At 38.5% G+C, this 10,724-nt stretch overlaps 1 long non-coding RNA gene across 3 annotated transcripts; it reads left to right on the forward strand.

Annotated features, from left to right (window-relative positions):
* The first annotated feature begins 3,155 nt into the window (after window positions 1-3,155).
* LOC118243895 (uncharacterized) lies at window positions 3,156-10,290 on the forward strand. Of its 3 annotated transcripts, none has more exons than XR_007708032.1 (3): window positions 3,156-3,380; window positions 5,003-6,453; window positions 10,213-10,290. It is a non-coding gene; the product is annotated as an uncharacterized LOC118243895 (long non-coding RNA). The 3 variants fall into 3 exon arrangements; XR_004777377.2 differs by lacking the exon at window positions 10,213-10,290 and adding an exon at window positions 7,466-7,931; XR_004777378.2 differs by lacking the exon at window positions 10,213-10,290 and having other exon boundaries at window positions 5,003-5,121; window positions 6,353-6,675.
* The last annotated feature ends 434 nt before the right edge of the window (window positions 10,291-10,724 follow it).

Consider the following 10,724-nt stretch of genomic DNA (forward strand, 5'->3'; position numbering starts at 1 on the left):
CATTACATCACAAATAGCTTTACCAAAGGTAATGGAACCTTTCACGCCCTACATACGTAATTTAAAACAGCTTACTGTCAGGAATAGTCAATGTCTATTCTAATAAACTCTTTCAGCATGCAAAGCAGAAAACATGCATTCAAAATCTTTGCTGGGAATGATCCCGGGAATGTTCTGCCCCTCAAACCATGTCCAGGAATTGTTTGGGAGTGCTGGCTGGCACAGACCAAAAGCATGCCTGGGAGCACTCTGACAGGAGAACTGTATAGACAATTGCATTACATTGCTTGGGACTGCTCCTGGGCACTGTTTGATTTACTAGCATAGACACAGCCTCATTGTCTGAAGTGATGGACTCCAGCAAGCTTCTTAACTCCAGAATCTGGATATATGTCCCTTTGCCTCCCAAACTCATTCTGAAATGAGACAAAGATGATCTCAATACTTTGTTGCTCTGAGAAGGAGACTTAGACACACACACGAGAAGGGTGACTATCCAGACAACTGTGGAACCAGAGCTCTGTGACACACATTTCATCACTGTTTCACACCCACCCTAACAGGATAAGACACTTCCTCATTTTATGAATGTACTAGAATATGGTCATAAATAAGAATTATCATGACACTAGGGCTCAGTCTGTGTCTATTATACTTCTGTGCCCTTTCTATGGAAAATGGCTATGTTTGCCCTTGAATTCTTTCCAGATTACTTGTCTAGGCATGAACAGTTCTGTAACTAAACCAAACAATTTAACCTCACTGGAATAACTGAATGCAATCTATCTGAGAGGAACGATGCGTATGATCCCTATGGAAGCCTGGAAAGACTTTATCAGCATGCCAGAATAATTTCACAGCTTAAGTACAGAAGCCTAGAATAAACTTCACAGTCTTTGTAAAGTGCTGCATATTACTAGGAGCTTTACTATATTACTTGCACTTGCTTGAAAATACCTTTTTTGACACAGAGAAAATTGTATTGCTAATTGTACATTGGGTAAACACACGAGAGTTATATCTTGAGACCAGCCAACATCACTCCTACTCACGCTGAGTGTTGCAGGGTTCATCAGAATTGCTTAAATCGTGGTAAGTGGAGCTTCATCTTCTCATGATGTGCTTCACACTACTAGAGACCTTAACAGTGTTAAAAGAGGTCAGAAGGGGGTTTTGAATCTCAGAACATCTGTCTGTCAAGACCCACTTCTGGGGTCATGACCCCACTTTCAATTATACTGCCAAGCTTGTGAACAAAAGTGAAGGTCATGACCCTCGTTTAGGGACTAGTAGCTTAAAATAAACTCTGGGAATAAGGAATAAAAAACATTTACAAAGTAGAATGTACTTGGAATGCACGTCAAGTGTAGGGTACTTTCCAAAGAGACAAGATGAGGGTGAGGTCATGCAAACATGCAATGCATTGTATTTCTATTTAGGTCATTCTTTTTCTCTGGGGAAGAGAGAAACATTCTCAAGACAAAGGGAATGACAGCAACTGCACAGGTTTTGTGCTCCTAGGTGATTAAATCCCTGTCCCATTTGAATTGTCAAGGTGCAGAAGTTACACTTTTTCCATTGAAAACTTGGAATTCACTTGGAAAACAGGATGTAGTGTATGCTGTAGAGTCAGTCATAGGATAACCAGGAAACACTGATAGAACTAGTACTGAAAAAGACACATAATCCTAAAATTTATCAGATATGATGTTTCTAACATAGGCATGTAGATGAGTCTGATGCATCATAGGAGATTTTACCTCTGGAATCCAGTACAATTTCTCCATCAAGCTGAGTTGGAATCAAAACAGGTGCAGAGAGGATGACTGGAATAGCTATGGGATGAGAATCCTGTTTTGTAAGGACTAGGAAGGACTGGTTTGTATGGCCTAGAATAATGAGAGAAAGAATAAGATTGCACTCCCTACATATGTTCATGGGTGAAAGAGAACAGTGAAGGAACCATCTGAGCTGAAAGAGAGTGTTGCACAGGAAAAAAGAAACACGTTTTTTAATTTGACTATAAATCAGTCTAAGTTAGAAACTGAAAGTAGTGGCAGTACTGCAAAGTTTTAGCAGAGGTATTATGAGTCTGGGACAAAGAACTCAACTGTTTTTAGGATACAACTGTTTTGTAAGATGCTTGTTGAATGGGGTTATATAGGAAGGTATATGCAATATCAGGAAACAGGAATCAGTGATACAGACATTAAGTGGGTGAGGTTCCTAGTATACAAGCTGTTGTTCTTAAAGATGAAGAAAATCTTATTACCCTTCTGCCAGTAGTGTATGGCACCTTTTCCAAAACTCCTAGCCTGAAACTGGAACATCTACAGCAAACCAAGGTGGGGTTATGTTTGTGCTATACAGCAGATTTGTCTCAAACGAAGAGAGCTATTTTCCAGATATGAAGCCAAAATTTTGTATTGTTCAGTGCCATATTATCGCTTGTAATTATACACAATTCACCTCACTCTATAGTGTTTACAACTTTTAAATGTGGGTAGTCAGTTGTAATAGCATTCTTACAGTGTTAAGCTGTGTCTTCCTGTCCCATGTTCTCATTTCATTTTATGTGAAACAAATGTGAATTTCATCAGTTTGTAACTATTTTAATTCAGTATATTCTTTTCATGATCAGTTAAGTTGTTTTCATTGAGAAATTAACATAGATTTCCAAGTAAAAGTTTATTCCCCTCCCATTATTATTAAGGTGGAAACTTGATTATATGTACAAAAGGGGTTAAATGGTGACAAATGTTACAGCCCACATCATGCAATTTACTGTCTTTATAAACTAGATTTACTCCAGAGAAAGGAAGGACAGTTTATACTCACATTCTTTGTAGGGAACGCTGATCTGTTCCTCATGTAATGCCATTATGCAACAGAGAGCAGACAACACAACTCTCCAACAATCCAGAACTGTAATGAAGTCAAGATCCTGGTTTGAGTCCAACCACTGGTGCTCAAGTCCATCAGCATTTTATTTTATTTTGTTTTGTTTTGTTTTGTTTTGTTTTAAACCAATAAAGGAGGTTCTTCCACAAATATGAATAGACCTCCAAAGCCTGTATCTTCTCTCTTTCCTTGCTTTCTATAGCTTAGTTCACCTCCTTTTCTGGGCCTTATTCCATCCTGTTGTGTTTTCACAGGTTACCTACTGCGTGTCAAAGCTTTGGCTGGTCAGCAGAGCCCTTGGTGCCCTTCTCAAAAGTATTTAAGAGCAGCAGCTGCTGGGGGTGGTGGATACATGAAGGGTGACACTGCTGAGGAGGAGGAGGTGGCTGGAGGTGCATTCCTGGGAGGAGGCACATTATACCATAGAATAATTTGGAGCCCTCTAACAGACACACAAATGACTGCACCCGTCTCTGTAGGTATGTTCTAGTAGGTATGTTTCTATCATGCTTTGCACATGAACTGCCGTGTGTTTTCACTGTGAAAAAGTAAAATTATAGAATCATAGAATCATTTAAGTTGGAAAACACCTCTAAGATCATCAAGTCCAACTGCTTTCATCTCATCTCTCATCTGCTTTTTGAAAAGTGTCTGAAAATGTTGCAAAGAAAGCTTGGACAGACTTTTTGTGACAGCTCCATCACACAGCCATTGACAGTATCAGTGCACTGACACCATTTTTGTCTGTGCTGGTAGACTGATAGCATGGCTGACATTGTGCAGACAAGACAGCAGAGGATCATGTCAGAAAAGGTTCCTTTATATTGTGCTAGAGGGATAAACAGATTAGATTAGGAAGTACTCTGAGTTGTTCTTGTAAAAGAACAGACTCCCATATCAGAAAAGCAAGTTTCCTATGCTGAACTCAAGTCCGGGAGCTGTAGAATAAAGGAATTTTATGGACAGGATTTTATTTTTATAGAATCTTTCTATCATTAACCAGTATTTTTTTTCAAAATGAAAATTCTCATGTATAAAACAAAGTTACATGAGACATGAGTCTTTCTTCTAATACAATTTCCAAAAGTTTTTGATGAGGTGTATAACAAGCTGAAGAACTCAGAAAGGGCATGATTAATCAAAAGGCAAAGGGAAAGGCTGAATGGCTTTCCAATGTGCACCCTGTGAAACACTTAGCTGTCACCTATCCTGAGGAACTGCCTCCACTGGCATCTGTACTTGAGTAACTAATTTTTAAGAGGGCAGTGACTACTATGAAAAATGGTTTCAGCAAAGACAAAGCCGCAGATGCTTCTGCTTAACAAGGTTTTTGGCTCTACCTGATTTTTCCTCAAATGTCAACTTCTTTTTCCTCTCCCAGAGCAAAGCCAGTTAGCAAACCAGGAACACCCCTGTTCCTTTTGGCTGGTTCTCTTGCCTTTTTGGCCTTTTTTTCTCCCCAGGTGCAGGGGAGGATGAGAACTTGCTGATGTTGGTTTTGAGAGCTTAAAAATGTGAGGAAAGGGAAATTAGACCCTGGCTGTGGTTTAAATTGAAACAGAGATCAAAGTCCAGCACTTCCAAGCATAAAGGGTGTGTATACATTTTAGGAGTAGCTCTCTAAGTTTGATGTAAGTCAGTCTGCTTGTGTAATTCTACCATACCTAGCCCAGATTCCTGTCTGCAGTTACATTTATTTGAACAGAAATTATCTCTGTTGGTTAAAAAAAAAAAAAAAAAAAGTGCTATAGAAGTCTGGGTGCCTTGGAGAGATACTAGGTGACCTGTGATTATGGGTGATTCTATTCTTCATGCTGACACTACGTTTCCTGCCAGAAGTAGGAGACAATCTTCTAAATGAAACTTCAGCTGTACAGGGAAGAAATGTCTTGTTTTCTATCTTGTTCATACATTGGACAGTTATCTGTGGTCAAGGGATTCCTTTTTATTTAGTATATGTTTCCTCTGAAGTTATGCTTAATTTGGAACACCAGACCAGTCTTTTGCAGTTATTGTTGAGTTTTAGAAAGTTTTCTGGAGTGTTAATGGAAGAAAATAGATCTCTAATGGCACTTTTTTTTTTTTTTTTTTTTTTTTTTAGTTTTTAGTTATCTGAATGGGGTGGATGTTCATAGAAAGGCCTTCACGAAGTTCTGAAAACCATGGAGTAATCTAGAAAATACTATACCAACACCCTGTTTTATAGAACCCTGGGCAATGGTAAGTATTTCTTTGCCCTAGGTACTACATCCATAGCAAATAAGCTATTGAAGCAAGAGTTTCCTTCTGGAAAGCTCTAAAGACAGGGACTGATCTGTGTATTCTCAAAGTTTATAATCTCAGGGAATGCAAGTCTTTTGAATGCTTTGACATTTACCTTGCCAAAACAAGCTGAGAAATATCACTCTAAAAATAGGCCTGTCTTTTGAATCTATATATGCTTTAGGTAAGGCATTCCTAAAGCTTAAAACAATGAATATGTAACAAAAATTCTCCTGCAGAACCAATCTGTAAAGATGAAAAGGATGTTCATTACTCTTATTATTTTTTAAATTAATCTTTATGCCTTTTAAGGTCAAATCCTGACCATATTTTTATCTTCTATATAGTGTTTTTCTTTTCTTTTCTTTTCTTTTCTTTTCTTTTCTTTTCTTTTCTTTTCTTTTCTTTTCTTTTATTTAATTACTTTAATTTTCTTCTGGTCTGAAGATCAAGGATGATAGGGGTTCAATCTATAGAACTTCTGTCTGGGAAATCTGAATAAAGCTGGATCAATTTGAATTAGATGCTTATTGTAGGGAGAAATGAAATGACAGGTGAAATCCAAAGAGACAATATTCAGAAGTAAAGATCTCTGGCTTGTCACTTCTGAATGCATTTGAACTGGAACAGAAATCTGATGCCTTGCTTTTTTGGAAGTACCCACAGAAACATTAAGTACCTCCCACCAGACAAGCAGAACTAATGTTCAATTATTTGACCAAAACATTTTTGCTTGGGGATATTCTGTCATTCTTGTTGCCATGACCTCAATTCTGTGAAGATGTGCTTGTGATACATGTGTTATACATGTTTTACAAGTTATGAACTGTGAACTCCTCACAAAAAGGTGAATTGATTTGTCAGTTGAATGACCCTAGGTATAAAACAGAAGGCCAAAAACTACACAAGAATTTAAGATTGTAACTCCTTCTAGGCTCCAACACTCGCCATGAAATTGATGGGAGGATAGGAGCCTAAGTAGCTACATACATCATGGCTTGTCTTTTGACCCCGGTGCCTTGTCTTTATAGCTTCTTTTCCTTAACCTTCTCCATGTCCCCTGGAGTCATGATTTACAGATATTGCAAGGCTCACTTTGTGACACAAGAATAAAGGAAAGTAGTTGTTTCTGGGCTACATTTAATGAGATCCTGCATTGGTAAAATGTGGTGCCTAACATGTCTTGCAGTTTGTATGGTAGGTCAATTAGCACACTGCCTTTGAAGGTGCCCTTGGACTGGTCCTTGTGTGAACTTGGCTGTCTATCAGAAGCATGACTGCACAGTTTTGGTAAGCTTGGAAAGTTCCTTTAAAGGCATGCAAAATGGAAAGGCCTCATTTCAGCACATTTTTACCAGTGACATAATCTCCTCTTAATATTTTTGTATATAAAGCATCGTGTCATTTACCAGGTCAAGAAACTAATTCCCAAAGAACGTATGCCTCTGACTTTAGGAGAGATGGTTTAAAAAAAATAGTTGTTGTTGAAGCTCAAGCAGCCTTCCTGGGTGTCTCATTCTTCAGCTGATCCACATTCTTTCCCAGTGAGCAAGAACATGATAAGGCACTAGAGCCTATTTATAACCAGCAGGGAGATATATTTGCTTAGTGATGCAGTACTCAGTGAAGGAAAAATGGAAAAAAAAAAAAAAAAAAGTCCCTACATGCTTGCCCTGAGCTCTGCTGTTCATTACTCCTCTGTGCTTGGCATCCTTGCTCTACTTTGGAGGGCACCATGCGTGACTTGGCCTTTGCGAGCAAAATAAAACAACGTGTTCAGGACTGAACAAAATGAGTCACCATAAAACCATGTGTGCTTTTCATCTCCTCGTAGTTTTCAAATTTGATTTTTGTTTCTCTGAAAGTTGTAGTACTTAGAGGCCCTGATCCAAAGTGAGGCCTGCATTTCTAGGCTTTGTGTAAACACATGGCGAGAGACAGGCTCTGCCCTTAAAGTGATCAAAGTGATCCTGACAACTAAAAGATATGATGTCTTTCCCAAAGTTATCCCACAGATCAATCACTTGCCAGACTGTACAGTCATTTAGGTTACACCTTCTCCCTCCAAACAGTTAAGAATGATGCAGAAGGTAAAACAAACCTCATCAGGGAAGAATTTAACTTCAATGAATCACTTTGGTCATAGTTTGTTACTCCTTGGTTCATTGCCTTGTGCTGGATGAGAGAAGGAAGGACCTTGGATCTGTTTTGTACATCCATTGTGAATGTCCTAATCACTGTGGTATGGAGATGGCAACTTTCCAGCCTTGCTGGTTTTGTGACTCTACTCTTTTACTTTCAGTTGAAATACACTACATCAAAAATATACAGCATCTGAACTGAATCTTGATCAGCTAAGAGGAGTTTGTGGTAACCTCTATACAGAGAAGTTTTCCATTTATTGTACTTTTCAGCTATGACTGCATGAGATCTGACAAAGGACATACTTTTTGTCAACCTGGTAATCCAGGGTGCCTGTTTTCTAACCAGACAGGGAATGGCTGGGTAATTTATTTTCTGAGAGATGGAGAAAGATGAATTTTAGGAAAAGAATATTAGGAAGAGTCAACACAGATTTGCTGAATTTCCGATGAACATTAACATTTGTTTTCCCATGAGGTCTGTATCCATATGTTTCACTAGTGAACATAAACTAAAGCAAAGTACCACTTCACCTGTACAGGCTATGTTCTTAGATGTAATTTCATGATGTGTCTGGAATACTGATGTCTCTTATGTAAAGATGTTGAAAATAATGATTTAAATAAAACCAATCATGTTCTAAAGACAAATTCCAGTTCTACTGGAATTGCTTTAAAATGTTTTGACTGAAACCTTTTTTAAAGCATTTGGTAGGATGAACTCATAGCTCCCTATAAAGTTAGTCAAACTGTATTCTTTTCTACACAGAATTTTCATCCCAGGCTTTAATTAGCAAAACCAATCTCTGCACACACCTGCAAACATTCCAATCAGAAAAATGTGGGGACACTACTGTCACATTTATTTAATTTACTTATTCATTATTTTATAACATTTATTTGTTATTGTTGTGAAAACTAAGCAGAGTGATGAATAACACTACTGTGGAGATTTAAACATGTGACTGACAAAATGTGAAACTTCCTGAGTGTCTGAACCAACTGTAATGGAAAAGTGAGCTATAAAAAACCCTCCCAAGTACTTTTACTAATAATAATTTTTTGAGGTAGTGTCTTCATTGTGCCTAGGAGCCATAATCATAGACTATGAACACACTGTGGGGAATCAAAAAGGGGTCATGCTCCCATAAATTTGTTGTCTCTTTGAAAAAAGATGGCAGAGGCTGGACACCAGCAGAAGACTGGTTACAGGCACTTTAAGCGCTCTTGGCAGTGTCAACCCTCCAGATTGTCACAGGCATCCTGTCAAGAGAAAGATTTCAATGGGGATTCAAAGGAAACCAAATAAATAGCTTGGGTTTTGAGACCACATTTGAAAATTTGTGGAGAAATGTGACTGCAAAAGATGGAAACCAACTATAAATATAGGTGAAATAGTAGGAGAGAGGAGAACTAGTTAAGAACTAGTTAAGAACTAGCTTGAAGGTGAAGTATGACATGAAGAAAAGTATGACTTTTCTATGACATGAAAGAGTAAAGAAACGGTTTAAGGTAAAGAGTAAGGTGACAATAGGTCTGGATTAGGAAAATGATCATTGTAGGAACTTTCTGAATGACTATGAAGGGGGTAATACCATATTAATAAAAGCACAGGAAAGAAACGGACAAATGAAGTGGCATGGCTGGGCAGCATATCTGTTTGATAAAGCAGCTTTTCACATCGTTTTCCTGCAGAAGTGAGAGAGACTTCATGCTAAGGAACTGCCCTTGGGGACTATGTGCCCCACACATCTGGATCCTGAAAAATTGAGGCACTTTCATCTGAGAGAAGCACCCCTCTAACTTACTACCTATAAAATAAGACTGCTTCTTCTGTTGAGTCTCTCTGGGTGGAAAACACAAGAAAAATATTCATTTGCATTCTGGTTTCCCTTACTAGAGGAGATGAGTGTCCAGTAAAGCAGGTGCTGACACAGGCATGGGGGGCAGATGGCAGAGCTCTCCCCTCAGTGACTGAAGTGGCCAGAGACTACCTTGGCTTGTGGGAATTCCCCAGCAGTGAATCCTTCGGCACGGAAGGACAATACTAGATGAATTAAACAAATCAGATAATTTGGCCCTGAGATGCTATAACTGTGAACAAACTGTCCAGAACAAAAATGTTTAGAAAACACAAACCTCACAATCCTCCCTGACTTTTCATTTTCTTTTCCCCATACTGAATCCATTAATTTAGATATTTTGAACCAGGACTTAAGGAAGGACTTAACTCTGAGGTACTGACTGCTATCAATTCTTACAAGTACTCCATGGGTGGGATTTTCAAAAATACTCTGAGGTGGCCTGTGGGAGAATCCCATTTTCCTTGCCTAATTCAGTGGGTGGAATTTTCATTTCTACACTTACATTAACGAACCAGGACAGGCTGTAGCAGATAATAACTGATGTCACCACAATTTGAAAAGCACATATTTAAATAAAAATATAATCCAGTCTTCTTACAAGTTGTGAAACTGGACAGCCTGCAACCATCTGGCACTCTGAAAACATCTGTAAGGACAATGTTTTTTCTCTAAAAGTACCACCCTCTAACTGCAACAATCACAGAAAGCCCCTTCTCAAGCTGAGCTTTATTCATTTTTCAAAGTACATGTGAAAAAATAAATGCTATTGCCAGTGCAAGCCAAAATATTTACAATTACATCCTTAAATCACACACTATGCCTGCTTGTATGAATATGGGCAATAGGAAAAACTGTGCATCTCAAAAAAGAAAAAAAAAATTATGGGGAGGTTGAAATCAGTTCACAGTGAAGCTGCATGCCAATTAGATTTCCCTTGACCTGGCTTTGAAGGCCCAGTAGAGGACTCCTACTGAGACGGACTCCAGTAATAGGTATTCCCAGTCTTAAAAACTTGGTGGCAACCATCATTTTTTCTGTTTAAGGCAAGTAAAACCACTAATTTCATCAAAGTTGAACCACAGGAGGAAATAATGAAAAATTCCTTCATGAAGATAATCTTCATGGGGACAGGATATCACCTCTTCTTAGCCTTGCCCTGTACTAATTCACTGTAGGAATACAGAAGGAGCTGAAACGCTATGCTTGGTTATGTAAGTAGCATTTTTTTTTTCATTTATAGCTGTATTACTAATGCATGTCTTCAGGGGCAGAATTATTGAGAGTCAGTGGATGTAGTCATGTGAGGCTCTGCAAGTCGAGCTCAATTTTTGACCTCGTATCAATTAAGGAAAACATCAGTCTTCTCTTAAGTCTCATTTTTACTACCCCATGGACAGACAGAACTGGTGATAGACAGTTTCTGCTCAGATCTTCCTTTCTAGCTTTCTAGAGGTGTTCCAGTTCAGAGCTGATGTGGCAGAACTGGCTTGGAAAACTTAGACAGGGATTGCATTTATACCTATTGATACTTAGTAAAAAGCCAAGCATGTGTCTA

The sequence above is a fragment of the Cygnus atratus genome, chromosome 3 (assembly GCF_013377495.2).
Source record: "Cygnus atratus isolate AKBS03 ecotype Queensland, Australia chromosome 3, CAtr_DNAZoo_HiC_assembly, whole genome shotgun sequence".
Taxonomy (NCBI): Eukaryota; Metazoa; Chordata; class Aves; order Anseriformes; family Anatidae; genus Cygnus; species Cygnus atratus.